The sequence below is a fragment of the Phyllostomus discolor genome, chromosome 4, assembly GCF_004126475.2.
Source record: "Phyllostomus discolor isolate MPI-MPIP mPhyDis1 chromosome 4, mPhyDis1.pri.v3, whole genome shotgun sequence".
Lineage (NCBI taxonomy): Eukaryota > Metazoa > Chordata > Mammalia > Chiroptera > Phyllostomidae > Phyllostomus > Phyllostomus discolor.
Genome location: NC_040906.2, coordinates 109941735 through 109955714, shown reverse-complemented (window position 1 = coordinate 109955714; position 13980 = coordinate 109941735).

Here is a 13980-nt window from a genome sequence, read left to right as displayed (position 1 = left end):
GCCCTGATTGGGAATCAAACTTGCGACCCTTAGGTTCACAGGCTGGCACTCAATCAACTGAGCCACACCAACCATGGCTCATTATACATTTTTATATTGATACATGTTGATATAATATTTTTGATGTTTTAGATTTAAAAACTATATTATTACAATTAACTTCATCTATTTCAACTTTTTAAAATGTGGCTATTAGAACACTTAAAATTATATGTGTGGCTCACATTATATTTTTATTGGGTAGTATTGCTCTACCAAGAAAAATGGAAAATAACCACACACAATTACAACAAATAATCATTTAAAAACTAATTTTAATTGTACAGTTTCACTTATATGTGAAATCTTAAAAAAAAAAGAACAAACAAAATAAAACAGACACATAGAAACAGGGATGGTTGCCAGAAGGGAGGTGTTGCAGAGGGGTGGGTGAAAAAGGTGAAGGGGAAAATAGCCCAAAATATGCTAAGTTTAAAGATGTTGGCATAGGTAGATACACTGTGCCTCCTCACACAACTGAAAAAGACAACAACAAATTCAAACAACAACAATAACAACAACCAGAATTGCCAGAAAACTGAACTGCATGGAAGTCTGACAACCAAGGAGTTAAAGAAGAAATTTTCATCCAGACAGGTAGGAGGGGCCAGGGTGGAGAGGACCCATGGCATGGCAACAGCTGAAGGACCAGGGTGGGAAGGGGCTGGCAGAGTGGGCGGTCCCACATCTGTGTATGGATAAACAGGGAGGAACAACTGGGGAGTGAGACAGACTGCACAACCCAGGGTTCCAGCAAGGGGAAATAAAGCATCAAAACCTCTGACTGAAAAAACCTGTGGGGGTTGAGGCAGTGGGAGAAACTCCCAGCCTCACAGGAGAGTTCGTTGGAGAGATCCACAGGGTACTAGAACATACACAACCCACCCACCTGGGGAAATAGCACCACAGAAGGGCCTAATTTGCTTGTGGGTAGTGGAGGAAGTGACTGCAAGCTGGCCAATAGCAAAGCAAGTGACATTGTTCCCTCTCAGGCCCCTCTCTCACATACAGTGCCACACGCTGGGACATGGGTTGCCCTGCACTGGTAAATACCTAAGGATCCACCCCTTACAATGTAACAGGTGAGCTGAAACAAAGAAATATGGCCCAAATGAAAGAGCAGACCAAAACTCCAGAGAAAGAACTAAGAGGAGATTCCCAACTTATCAGATGCAGAGTTCAAAACAGTGGTGTTCAGGATGCTCACAGAATTGGTTGAGTGTGGTAGCAAAATAAAGGAAAAAGTGAAGAGTATGAAAAGCGAAATAAAGGAAAATGTACAGGGAACCAACAGTGACAAGAAGGAAACCGGGGCTCAAATCAACGATTTGAACCAGAAGGAGGAAAGAAACATTCAACCAGAACTGAATAAGGAAAAATTTTTCAAGAAAATGAGGAGAGGCTTAGAAATCTCCTGAACATCTTTAAACATTCCAACATCTGAATCATAGGGTTGCCAGAAGGAGAAAAGGAAGAGCAAGAAATTGAAAACTTATTTGAAAAAATAATGAAGGACACCTTCCCCAATTTGGCAAAGGAAATAGATTTCCAGGAAGTCCAGGAAGCTGAGAGAGACCCAAAAAAGTTGGACCTGAGGGGAAAGACACCAAGGCACATCATAATTACATTATCCAGATTAAAGATAAGTAGAGAATCTTAAAAGCAGCAAGAGAAAGGAGACAAGTTGCCCACAAAGGAGTTTCTATAAGACTATTGGCTGATTTCCCCAAAGAAACCTTGCAGGCAAGAAGGAACTGGAAATAAGTATTCAAAGTCATGAAAGGCAAAAACCTATAGCCAAAATTACTCTATCTGGCAAAGCTATCATTTAGAATAGAAGGGGAGATAAAGTGCTTTGCAGATGAGGTCGAGTTAAAGGAATTCATCATCACCAAGCCCTTATTGTATGAAATGTTAAAGGGATTTATCTAAAAAAAAGATGATCAAAACTAAGACCAGTAAAATGACCACAAACTCACAACTATCAACAACTGAACTTAAAAATACAAAAAAAAAAAATTAAGCAAACAACTAGAATGGGAACAGAATCACAGAAATGGAGATAACATGGAGGGTTCTCAGTGGGGAGGTAGAAAGGGAGCAGATGGGGGCAAAAGGTACAGGGAATAAGAAGCATAAGTGGTAGGTAGAAAATAGACAGGGGGAGGTTAAGAATAGTATAGGAAATGGAGAAGCCAAAAAACTTATACATACAACCCATGGACATGAACTAAGTGGGGGGGTAATGGGAGGGATGGGGGTGCAGGGTGCAGAGGCGGATAAAGGGGAGAAAAGAATAGGACAACTCTAATAGCATAATCAATAAAATGTACTTAAAAAATCCCTCATTGAGCCCATAAAATAAGGATAATAGCATTTCAGATCTGGTGTGAGCAGTTTCTATAAGGTGCTTTGATATGTAAAGCATCTATAAAAGGCTTTAACCAAGGGGAAATTTGGGGAAGTAAAAAGTATAAAGAAAGAAATAAAAATCACCTGTAGTCATAACTAAAGAGAAAAGGAATTATAATTAATTTTTAAAGAATTATAATAAGACTGTGCCTATGATTTTTTTAAGTCCCTATCTCTTAGAGATACATGCAGAAATATATATACATGAGTCCATCCAAGATGGAGGCATGGGTAGACACACTGTGCCTCCTCGCACAACCAAAAGAAGGACAACAACAATTTAAAAACAAAAAGACAACCAGAACTGACAGAAAATCGAACTGTATGGAAGTCCGACAACCAAGGAGTTAAAGAAGACACATTCATCCAGACCAGTAGGAAGGGCAGAGTTGGGCAGTGGGGCAGAGAGGACACACAGCAAGGCAGTGGCTGGTGGACCGGGCAGTCCCACATTTGTGCACTGACAAACCAGGCAAAACAAAGGGGGAGCTGGACGGACCTCACAACCCAGGGCTCCAGCTCGGGGAAATAAAGCCTGAAAACACCTGTGGAGGTTGAGGTGCCTGGAGAAACAACCAGCCTCACAGGAGGGTTCACTGGAGAAACCCACAGGGTTCTAGAACATACACAAACCCACCCACATGGGAATCAGTACCAGAAGGGCCCAGTTTGCTTGGGGGAAGTGGCAGAAGTGACTGAAACCCAGCAGAGAGCAGAGCAAGCGCCATTGTTCCCTCTTGGACCCCGCCCCCACATACAGTGTCACAACACAGCAACATGGGTTACCCCCCCCTGTGAACATCTAAGGCTCCGCCCCTCATACGTAACAGGTGTGTCAATATAAAAAAAAATGACCCAAGGAAAAAACAGATCAAAGCTTCAGAACAAATACAACTAAGAGACGAAGGGGTCGCCAACTTATCAGATGCACAGTTCAAAGCACTGGTGATCAGGATGCTCACAGAATTGGTTGAATGTGGTCACAAATTAGATGAAGAAATGAAGACTACACTAAGTGAAGTAAAGGAAAATGTACAGGGAATCAATAGTGATGGGAAGGAAACTGGGACTCAAATCAACAGTGCAGACCAGAAGGAAGAAAGAAACATCCAATCAGAAAAGAATGAAGAAATAAGAATTCAAAAAAAATGAGGAAAGGCTTAGGAACCTCCAGGACATCTTTAAATGTTCCAACATCCGAATTTTGGTGGTACCAGAAGGAGAAGAGGAAGAGCAACAAGTGGAAAAGGTATTTGAACAAATAATAAAGGAGAACTTCCCCAATCTGGCAAATGAAATAGACTTCCTGGAAGTCCAGGAAGCTCAGAGAATCCCAAAGAAGTTGGACCCAAGGAGGAACACACCAAGGCACATCATAATTACATTAGCCAAGATTAAAATTAAGGAGAGAATCCTAGAAGCAGCAAGAGAAAAGGTGACAGTTACCTATAAAGGAGTTCCCATCAGACTGTCAGCTGATTTCTCAAAAGAGACTTTACAGGCAAGAAGGGGCTGGAAAGAAGTATTCCAAGTCATGAAAGGCAAGGACCTACATCCCAGATTGCTCTATCCAGCAAAGCTATCATTTAGAATGGAAGGACAGATAAAGTGCTTCCCCGATAAGGTCAAGTTAAAGGAGTTCATCATCACCAAGCCCTTATTATATGAAATGTTAAAGGGACTTATCTAAGAAAAAGAAGATAAAAAACATGTACAGTAAAATGACAGCAAACTCACAAACTAAGCAAACAACTAGAACAGGAACAGAAACACAGAAATGGAGATTACGTGGAGGGTTAGCAACAGGGGAGTGGGAGGAGGAGAGAGAGGGAAAAGGTACAGAAAATAAGTAGCATAGATGGTAGGTAGAAAATAAACAGGGGGAGGGTAAGAATAGTATGGGAAAAGTAGAAGCCAAAGAACTTACATGTATGACACATGGACATGAACTAAAGGGGGGAATGTGGGTGGGAGGGGGTGTACAAGGTAGAGGGAAGGGGAGGAAATGGGACAACTGTAATAGCATAATCAATAAAATATATTAAAATAAATAATTAAACATAAAAAATAAAGAAATATGTATACATGAAATGATATGATGTTCTGAATTTGCTTCCAAATAATACAGGGATAGGGTAAGTGGATTGAGGATAAAACAAGATTGACTGTGAACTGGGAATTGTTGAAGCTGGGTGATGGATAAACAGGGTTCATTATACTCCCCTGTCTACTTTGTTATATGTTTAAAATTTTCCATAATAAAAAGGTCAAAAAGTGGGGTGAAGAGAGGCAGAGAGAAGCCACAAGAGAAGAGCAAGAAGAGGAGAAAAAGAATAATTATACTCTTGATGTCTTAATAGTGGAGTATTTTATAGATTATTGGACATTTACATTCAGTAATTCAGAAAAGACAGGTTAACCCCTAGCTTCTTCCCTAACCCCTTTCCTAAAAGCCACACACCTCTGCCTGACTCGAGAGGGAGGCCCACCTGGCACAGAAGACAATAGATGTTCATCAAAAATGAGCATGAAAGCTCTCATTCCCAGACCCACCTTGGCCTTAGAGCAGAGAGTGACTAAGCTCCATGGGGACCACTGGCCACTGCACCCAGTCCCTTTCCAGCCCACCAGGTCTAGGTAAAAGTGAAATATGCCCAGTTAAAGTCTCGATCTCCAGATCCCCTGTAGGTTGCTTCCTGAGTTTTGTTGTTTGGTTTTGTTTTTCAGCTTAAGGGGCAGGAGCAGCAAATGAACACTGTTCAAATTGGTTATAGTTCACCATTCTATTAAGGTTATATTTTCTCTCATTCACCATGTTGTGTCCTGGGAAGGTTTAGTCCTCTCGAAGTGTGTCACAGAATTAGAAAGCTTGGGAAACGCTGAATCAGCAAGGAGGAATTCTGTACATAAGGAAAACAGGCAAGGCTGGTAGAAATTTTGAAGGTTTTAAGAGGATTCACTACTATTCTTAACTCTTCCCCTTCCAAAAAAAAACACCTACGAGAGCCCACACAGGTAATAGAGCAATGAAGACATGATCTGTTTTTCAAATATGTATTTATTATATATTACATATAATATAGTGTATGTATATATATTGAATAAAAAGTAAAAAAAGCTATATATCAAATTGATAGCATTTACCTCTAGATGATAAGATGGTTGAGGATTTTTAGCTGTTTGTTTCTCTGTGTGGTCTAATTTTCTATAATTATATTTTAATGAAAATTAATAAAGTATCTTTTTACTGAAGAGCCAAAATACCTAAAATATAATTTCGCTTTAAAACTTTCATTTTAAATTGGCCCTCAGTTTCCAATAATCTTCAGTTAAATCATCTAATTTCTTTCTAGTTTGAGCTGTTAAGTGACCCCTAAAGTGTGTGAGTTAGCTGAGAGCATCTGAGTCATTTTGTTCTCCTCACACTGCCCCCACCAGATATGTTTCTCCACATGCATCAACCACCACCAACCCAACATGCACGATAATCTCCACCCTGTGGTTTCCTCTGGAATGCACCTGATTTATAAAATGTAAATGAAGCACTTGAAACAAGTGGAAACTGGGATACAGAGAGGTTAAGTAACTTGCCCAAGGTTGTACTTGTCAGGGACAGAGGTAGGATTCTGTCCCCAGGCCCGGCTCTGCAGCCTAGTGATAAGTTGAAAAATAGAAAGCTGGAATGCTCAGAAATTGTGGCCATTTGGAAAGATTGTGTTTAGCATTTCTGGGGTGTGTGTTTGTTTTTTCAGTTTCCCACATTCCTCTGGGAACCCCAAGGAACAACATGTTACATGGACAGATGTCCTCCCTCGCTGTGCCCCACCCCCCCGAAGCATCCAGTTCTTGATCCTCCTTTTCTCATTTCAGCTCTCCCCTCTTCCTGCCTTGGTGGCCCTGAACTTCAATGCCTTCCTCAGTGTATTACCTTATTTGGTTCTAGAGCCACAAAGAGGTCTGGAAAAGGATCCAGGCCAGATTAAAGATTGCTTGTGCAGCTAGGGGTTGAGAAATCTTTTTTCAGTGACTCAGGCTCAAGCTCAGGAAATCACAAACACAGGGGAACAAGCCTGTCCTCAAAAGCAACTATCAGAAACAACTGAAGAGGGCAGAGTGGAGGGGTCAGGAGGTCAAATGTTAAATGTGTGCTTAATCCTGCATTTTTAAATGGGTTTGCCTTTATTCAGCTGTCCTTCCTTCTTTCCTGAGTTTCAGCAGTTTACACGTCAGCCCAGAAACATTTAGGTAGCTGGTGCCATAGTTATCATAATTTAGCATGTGCTAAATTATGTAGCCTTTACAACCTTTTAAAGCCAATTCAGACTGACTCTCTTCCTCCTTCTCCTCCCTTCTTCTCTTTTAATTCTGAAACTCTCCAAGGGAGGTGTTCTTATTGTCTCCATTTTATGAAAAAACTGAGGCACAAGAGGTGAAATCCCTTGCCCAAGGTCCCAGAGCTCAGAATGACCAGAGACAGTGTAGCCCCCTGCAATCAGGATGCTCACCGCGGGTCCCCACTGCTGCTGAGCCCGCCAGGTGTCTGCATCCTTATCACTTGACCTAAGGCATTTCAGCCTGTGGATCCCTTCCTCTTTCATTTCTATTCTCTCCCTTCCACTTTTGGAGTTCCCAGCTCTGGCTCCTTTTCTCAGTGCCCTTCACAGTACTCCTTCCTTTACTGCTCGCTGATGGAGGAGCCCTCAGCTTCCCTCCTGGTCTTTTCCTGGCTCCCTGTGTATCTCTGTCTATAAGTGACCTAAGTTCTTTGCTTTATCTTTGCTGGAGTGCTTATTCCTTTACTGCTATGCCACGCACCCAAATGCACACGCTACTTTCCTATGCTTCTAGACTACCTCAAACTCCAGGTCACTATCTTTCCATCACTGACTCCTTATCTGAGTCTCTCTGCCTCCAGGCCACGCTCCACTACCATGAGTCCCAGAGCCTTCTTACTTGGTCCTACTTACCTTCTAGTTTTTCCTTTCCAGAAACAAGCTATGTACCTCCACATACACTCCCTTTTTTTGGGAATTCCCTTGACTGGATTTTTCAAACTTTTGATCCCAACAGTAAGAAATACACATGACATCACAAACCAGTGCCCACAAGTACCTGACCCAACGATTGGCTGTCTAGGCTGTCTCAACTGTGGTTCACAACATGATGTTCATGCTCAAGTTACTATACAGGTGCCAGGTCACACTGTCACTGGACAAGCACTGGCCTGGAGGGGGTCTGTCTCAGGATGGCCTATAGTATGTGGGCTTTTGACCTTGTGTAGGAAAGATTTCACAACATGAGTCCAGGTAATTTTGAGAATACGTTTATTAAGGCTAGGGACAGAGAAACAAAGGGAAGACTTAGGGTGAAAGAAGTAACAGGAGAGAGCCTCGGTGGGGCTGCTTTGGCTCCCTAGAAAAGTTATAGGAAAGGAGTGAGCCAAGGCAGGGCTGCTGTTAGCTTACCTGGTAGTAAGAGAAAAGGGAGCCCTGGAGACAAGATTGGGGGGGCGGGGGGAATCCTGGGTTGAGCTGCTACTGCCCACTGCTCCCCTGGCTGCAAGTCTCCTTGAGACCCCTAGAATTTAAGAAGAGATAAAAAGTTCAGGCTTCTAGTCAAGATGGAGGTGTAGATAGACATGCTTCACCTCCTTGTACAACCATAAGAAGGATCACAACTAACCTCAAAACAAAAAAATACTCAGAGCTGCCAGCAAGTCAAATGGTGTGGAAGTTCTACAACCAAGGATTTAAAGAAGCCATATTCATTCAGATGGGTAGGAGGAGGGGAGACAGGGAGCCTGGGCAGGGAGGAAGTGGTGTGGTGGTGGTGAGGTGGAGGTGGTAGCTGGCAGAATGGCTGGTCCCACATTCACGTGTGGTGGATAAAAATTGGGAGGTACACCTTAAGAGCAAGTGATCCCAGCCCCAGGCCAGACTGCACAGCCCAGGGTTCCAGCGCTGGGAAAATAAAGCCTCATAATTTCTGGCTATAAAAACCAGTGGGGGTTGGGGCAGTGGAAGAAACTGCTGATCTCTTGGAAGAGTCCCTTTAAAGGGCCTGCATGACCTAGAATGTATGCAAACCCACCCACTCTGGGAACCACCACCAGGGCAGCAGCCAGAGGGGTGCCAGCCACATATGAGAAGGAGGGTGAAATGGCTAGAAATGGGGCAAGTGCCCAGCAAGCCTTCAGAAGCCAGGCAGCAGCATTGTCCCCTCTCTGACCCCTCTGCCACATTCAGAGCCACAAAGTAATGAAGAGCATTACCCCACCCTGGGGAATACCTGAAGCTCTGCGCCTTACAGCTTAATAGGTGCACTAAGACAGGGAGACAATGCAGCTCTACCTAATACACAGAAACAAACATGGGGAGGCTGCCAAATTGAGGAGTCAAAGAAACATAGCCCCAATGAAAGAACAGAACAAAATCCCCCTAAAAGAACTAAGTGAAATGGAGATAGCCAACCTATCAGATGCAGAGTTTAAAACAATGATGATGAGGATGCTCAGAGAGCTCGCTGAGTACAGCAAAAGCACAAGAGAAGGAATGAAGGCTACGCTAAGTGAAATAAAGAAAAATCCACAGGGATCCAACAGTGAAAGGAAGGAAGCAGGGGTTCAAATAAACAATTTGGAACATAAGGAAGAAATAAACAATCAATTAGAACAGAATGAAGAAGCAAGAATTAAAAAGTGAGGAGAGAATACGAAGACTCTGGGACATCTCCAAAAGTGCCAACATCCAAATCACAGAGATGCCAGAAGGAGAGGAGGAAGAGCAAGAAATTAAAAACTTATTTGAAAAAATAAGGAAAGAAAACTTTTCTAATTTGGTGAAGGAAATAGACATGTATGTGCAGGAAGCACAGAGAGTTCCCAACAAGTTGGACCCAAAGAAGACCACACCAAGACACATCATAATTAAAATGGCAAAGATTAAAGATAAAGAGAGAATCTTAAAGGCAGCAAGAGAAAAGGAGACAGTTACCTACAAAGAAGTTCCCATAAGACTGTCAGCAGGTTTCTCAAAAAAAATTCTGTGGGCAAGAAGGGACTGGTAACAAGTATTCAAAGTGATTAAAAACAAGGACCTACAGCCTAGATTACTCTATCCAGCAAAGCTATTATTTAGAATGGGAGGGCAGATAAAGTGTTTCCCAGACATAATAAAGTTAAAGGAATTCATCATCACCACCAAGCCCTTAGTATATGAAATGTTAAAGGGACTTATTTAAGAAAAAGGAGAAAATCAAAACTATGAACATTAAAATGACAACAAACTCACAACTATCAACAACTGAATCTAAAAATCAAAAACAAACCAAGCAAACTAGAAGAGGAAGAGAACCATAGATACGGAGATCATTTGGAGGGTTATCAGTGGGGAGGGAGAAGGGAGAAAATGGGGGGGAAGGCACAGGGAATAAGAAGCATAAATGGTAAGTACAAAATAGACAGGGAGGTTTAGAATAGTATAGGAAACGGAGAAGCCAAAGAACTTACACGCAACCCATGGACTTGAACTAAGGGGAGGATTGCTGGAGGGAAGGGTGGTACTGGGTGGAGGAGGGCAAAGGGGCAAAAATTGGGACAACTGTAATAGCATAATCAATAAAATATACTTTTAAAAAAGTTCATGCCTGAGAAGGGGTGCAGAGGTGGTGAGCTGCATCTTTGTTCTTAGGCCTTTTTTATCTTTTTTTTCCGTGAAGAATCTCAGGGGAGTGCTTCAGCAAAATATTTGTTAGCTTTCCAGGTGCATTTTTAATATGCATCAGAACGAGTGCATAGGGGGTTTTGGGGGATATTCTTTGGTCTGTTACACTGTTTTACTTGTGTCTTGTGTCTGCCTGGGTTTTAATGTGGTTTTTGTTATTCGGTCCCCTGACTTCGTCTGCCCTTGGGTTTAGCTGGCACAAATGGCATTAATTGGATCTCTGTTCCCTATCTCCCAGACCAGAGGGATTTAGGTTATGGTTCTTTGGTTAGGGGGGAGAGGTATAAACCATTTACTCTTAAGTATCCTTGGTTAGGAGAGATACAGTAAGTTTTTTGCAATTCAGCAGCTGGCTGAAAGTTACTCAAACTGCTCAGCCTTGTTTAATTTTCTTATCTCAGTTTCCCTATTCCACTTGCCCAGGAATTCTCCTAGTTTCTTAATATCCTACTTCGACACCAGTTAAAATTGTAATCCAGTTTGTGTCCACACCCAGAGTAGTTATTCAAAGTATTTTGCATAGTTCAGCATGGATTCTAGCTAATCAGAACAGTTATGGGAGGGTGGCAAGAGAAGAGACTGGGGGCTGCGGGTGGTTAGAAGAAAGGTGGGGGTGGGATTTCTCGGAGCAGCTGCTATTTACCAATGAACGCAGAAGTATTTGCATATTTAACAACCGCTACCTCTGTCCTAAAGCCTTCCAGCTGACCACCAGCCCTGTCTACCTCTTAGCTTCCGTGTCCCTGACTGACTCCACCATCTAAACTCACTTTCTGATTCATGGCTTTTCTGCCACTTGCTACTTTCTGTCCCATCTTTGTTTGGAAAGGAGCCCAGGAAGTCACCCATAACTAATTCTAATTTCTGAAGGAAAAGCAGTATGCTCAGACAGAAGTCAGTGAAGGGGACTTTCATGGCAAAGGAATGTATTGTGTTCCGGGACTGTTGGGCCACAGTATTCAGCTTCTGCCCCATACCAGCAGGTGCTGGGCCAGGCAGCACAGCAGCCTGCAGACACTGCTAATGCATGCCCTTGCTGCAAATGAGGGCATTAATGGTGGGGAGATGAAATATTTCTCAATAGACTCTGACCATAATGTGAGGAAGCAGGTGCCCAGTACACATTGTGACAAGTCTTCAGTGTATCTTGGCTACTGAATCCATTTATTTTAGAAGCAAACTCTTACCAGGTTTCTTGATTGTTGGCTGAGATCGAGATGCTGAACAACTTCCCTAAGCTCTTTCCAGTTTCACAGTCATATCTTTCATGTTGCAAAATGGGTAAACAAGAATGACCCATCTGAATCAAAAAGGTATATGAGGCCCTGGCTGGTGTGGCTCCTTGGACTGAGTGCTGACTTGTGAACCAAAGGGTTGCTGGTTCGATTCCCAGTCAGGGTACATGCCTGGGTTGTGGGCCAGGTCCCCAGTAGGGGGCATGGGAGATGCAACCACACACTGATGTTTCTCTCCCCATCTCCCTCCCTTCCTCTCTGCCTAAAAATAAATAAATAAAATCTTTAAAGAAAAAGGTGTGTGAGGATTAAATTCTCAAGAGTATTGGGATCTCCTTTGAATGTCAAGGAGACTAACTCCAGTAGACTAGAGGTGAAAAAAATTAAACACCTAATCTCCTTTTTTTAAATCCTCACCCAAGGATATGTTTGCTGATTTGAGAGAGAGAGAGAGACATGGAAGTGAGAAACATCGATTGGTTGCCTCCTACACACACTCTGACTGGGGATCAAACCTGCAACCTTTGGGTGTATGGGACAATGTTCCAACCAACTGAGCACCTGGCCAGGGCTCTCTAACTCCTTTTTAGAGGGGAGCTACATTTAGGGTAACTATATAATCTCAGTTGATGAGAATGAGAGAAAGCTCTGTTTTACTGAAGAATGTCAGCTGGTCCACGTAAAAATGTTAGAAATATAAAAGCATTTTGCAAGCTCTAATGAGATTGATTCAAGCAAGGATTATCAACTGGTGTTAAAATCATTTCATAATCCAGCCATTAGAATGGCTAAAATTTAAAAACCTGACTACACTAAATGTGGGTGGAGATATGGAGGAGTTGGAACCTCATTCAATGCTGGTGGGAATGTAAAATGTACAACCACTTAGGAAAACAGTTTGGCAATTTCTTAAAAAGTGAAACAGACCCACCATATGATGTTGGGAACTGCCCTGACTGGTTTCAGAAACTGTAGTCCCCCGTGGCTAAGGCTGCATAAAGGATCTTGGGACCATAAGCCACTTAGGAGATAAAGCTTATCTTCCTTGCAGGGACATCACCTCTGCCCCCTTTCTCTTCTCCCTACTTGGCCCTGGGCAGATGACTGGTTAGCCAATGACGAGTAAGATTCCTCAAAAGAGGGACGACCTAAGATGGGCACGGCCTTGAAGGGGGCCTCAGGGAAGGACTTGGGGAGCTACAGAAAAAGGGGATGGTGGACCCTCACCCCTCAGCTTTGACATAGCCTGAGTCCTCATTCTGTCCACAAGAAGTCTCCTAATCTCTTGGCTACCTTACTTCCTCTGCCTGACTTAAGCCTGAAACAATGCTGGAGGTGGGTGCAGCCCTGTGCTGGAAAGGGCGGGTTCCCTATGGTGTTCAAGCCTAAGAAAGAATGCATAAAATCCTATGAAACCTACTCTGCTAATACCCTCAATTTAAATGATAAGGGTCCAAACAGGAAGTGAGTTTGTTTCTCAAAGTTTTATGGCCCTTTAACTATCTGACCCTGACTCAGAATAAGCCCTCAGAGTTCTTTGAATGTTATCTATTGTTTAATCATTTCTGCCTGCCAATAATTGATGAGCTTTATGTCTACATCCTATATTCCTGTGCAAATTGAACCCAATAAAAGCTTGTCAAAGCAAGGGTCCAGGCGCCCTCGAGAGGGTGGCCAAAGTACTCTGAGGCTTTTTCTCCCCTTGAGAGAGAAGCCGCGCCATCCCTTTTCCTCCACAGGACTCGGCAGTCCATGTGAATTTGTCTCGTCTCATCCATAACGCCCTGGACCCCGGAGCCAGGATCCGCATCAATGTGACTTAACCATTTCACTCCTAGGCATTTACCCAGGAGAAATGAAAGTGTAAATCCATATAAGCCTTACACAGGAATATTTGCTCACAGCAGCTTTCCTTGTCATAGCCCAAAAAGGCTCTTTATATAATTCACAGATCCCTTCATCCATCTCAACAGCAACAGAAAAGAGATAAAAACAACAACAACAACAAAATACAGTTGGGATTCTCTAGAAGAGATTAGTGAAGGAGCCTCTTGTCTACTGGAGTTAGTCCCCATGACATTCAAAGGAGATCCCGAGGCTCTTAAGATTTTGATACCAGCAGAAACACTGACAGGTTGGACTAAAAGGGACACGGAGAAGACAAAATGAAGAAGTCTGTTGGACCACCAAATTCTACAAACAGGAAGCTGTCTGATAAAGCTATTCAGCTGTAAACACACACACCTTTCACAAAACAAGGGAGGATGGAGTCTTGAATCCAGAGAACAGAGCTGAGAACCATAGTGGATTATTTCTAGGCCTTGGAATCTAATGGGGATTACCTGGCTGGATTCTGAAATTTTGAGGGGAATCAGTGATTCCATTATATCTTTTTTTAAGCTTTTATTTATTTATTTTTACAGAGGGAAGGGAGGGAGAAAGAGAGAGAGCAAGAAACATCAATGTGCGGTTGCTGGGGGCCATGGCCTGCAACCCAGGCATGTGCCCTGACTGGGAATCAAACCTGCGATGCTTTGGTTCGCAGCCCACGCTCAATCCATTGAGCTACGCCA